The sequence below is a fragment of the Adelges cooleyi genome, unplaced genomic scaffold (genome assembly GCF_023614345.1).
Source record: "Adelges cooleyi isolate 19-005CV unplaced genomic scaffold, UGA_ACOO_1.1 ACOO_flye_CR_arks_rails_tigmint_CR_PRNA_117, whole genome shotgun sequence".
In the NCBI taxonomy this organism is placed as follows: Eukaryota; Metazoa; Arthropoda; class Insecta; order Hemiptera; family Adelgidae; genus Adelges; species Adelges cooleyi.
In genome coordinates, this window is record NW_026095770.1 from 52,663 (window position 1) to 54,948 (window position 2,286).

Sequence of the window (2,286 nt, forward strand, 5' to 3'; positions counted from 1 at the left end):
TATGTCGAGTGTTAATCTGATGCCGTTTCGAGTATAATTTTTTTAGTTTATATATAGTAAAAAATATTTAATTTAAAAAAAATATTTTCTATAACAATTTTTGGTGTTAAATTGCCGCCTTGTTATAAAATCACCTGCACACCATCTCAAGTGCTGGGAGTGTTTGCCGAGGTTCAGCTTGGTAAGTGACTTGGTATTTAATATTTAGTAGCTTTAGTATTGCTGATTCGATTAAATTTATATTTATCCGTATGCTACCTTATGACAGAACTAAGTGGGTGTTATAAACATATGTCATGATTTATGTCTTGTAAGTTAGGTATAGGTTAGGGAAGTAACGTATGAAACTCAAAACTGTATGTTTATATATACACAGTGTAGGTAATACCATGTTTGAAATATACAGGTTATTGCACACCGTCGTTAATTGTTATCTGTATGCATTACATTACAGATACATACTGTTTATTATTATTCAATGTAAAACTTAATTTTCCATATGCTATTTTTTAATATGTCAAACGAATTTGTGTGATTTAATAATTGTTTTTTTGTTTAGATTACAAAAATGTATAACTCAGTAGAGTATTTTATAATTTTTCATATATAAATATATATCATAAACTATAATTGAATCGGTATGCTTGTTTTAAAAATAGGTATTTATTTGAATTTTTATTGACAGTTTATGTTGATGTTTATGTTTAAAAACAATTTTTTACATTACTATAAAAATGTGTATTTAAGTCAAGAAAATCTATTATATGTGTTTTATATATACATGAAAATTGTCCAATGGATTTTTTCCAATGTATACTAAATGTTTTTTTTAACCGCTCATGTTTTTATTGTTGTAACGTGTATTTCTTCTTATCAAAATTCTGCTTTACTAAATGAAATCTATTAGTTTATAATTTATTATATAGAGAGCCTGGTTTCACTGAAGGATCCTATACTTGTAGTCAAACTTTACAAACATATTGAATGTTAATATTTTAGGTATTAGTCATTTGTTATAAAGTGTAATTGTTGGCGTCTCAAAATTGGTTAGTAATAAAATATTTTCTAATATCTTTCTATTTGTGGTTATTTGGTATATGTTTTGTTTTTCTTATTGTCTTTTTTTTATATAACAATTAAACAGAAATTAGTAGAAATAATAAAATATTTCTTTACAATTATTAAGGTTGTTGTGTAACGTATCATTAAAATTATGGTGTACAGTTACATCATATGATTAATCATATTGTTTGTTGGTGTTTTTAAGTTGTTTGACATTTAGAGTTTTATTTCATGTGTCATAGTTCATTTTTTAATTTTTTATTTTAGGCAAATTTTATTTTAAATTTAATTAAGTTAACATGGGAAAGAAAAGTAAAAGAGCCCTTAAAAGCCTTCAATATGTACGGGATTTAAGAGAAAACAAAGAATATTGCGCTGATGAAAGAGAAAAAGATAAGCAAAGAAAAGGAGTAGTACATTTAAATCCTGCAAAAAAATTACATCACAATACAATAATGTTAAAAAATATGAAAAAACGGTTGGAAAATCCTAACGTGGAGAAGCGGAATTTAGAAGCCACTCGTAAAAGACTACAAGATTCTGTCAAAAAGGAATTGAATCTAGCAAGGTCTCAAAAAGAGTAAGAAAAATAGGTTACAAAATTAAGTATATAGAAGTTCCTATAAATACGCAAACCGTCGTTATATAAATAAAAGAAAAGCTCCATGAGACAGTAGTTTAAAGTCTGTCGTACGGAAAAAGTCATGTACAGTATCAACTTACAGATAACGTGAACGTCAAAGATTAAATACTTCAAGACATAAATGGGAGACGTTGTTGGCTGAATACAACCTGCGGAAAACACAAGGTCTATCAGAAACGTGTTGCTTCATGTAATCGTCTTCGATTACCAAGTAGTATGGTTAGATGCCACCAAAAAGCAGTATTCACTATTTTAAGTAAGAAGTGTTGTATGTCCGGTGATGATACTAGTATTCCTGTGTGTACAAGTTGTTATACTCATTTAAGAAAATCAAAAATTCCTCCATTATATGTTGGTAATGGATTTGAGTTGAACACTGTACCGCCGTCGGTGTTGAAACTCAATCAAATAGAAAAACAAATGATTGCTTTAAGGTTAGCCTATATGAAAATTTGAAATGTCTTCGTCGTGAGGGTCAGTTGAAAATTCAAGTTATTTAGTAAATGTGCCAATTGATTTGACAAGAAAAACTTGTATTTTGCCTAGGAGAGCCGAGAATTTAGCAGCAATAAAAATTTTGA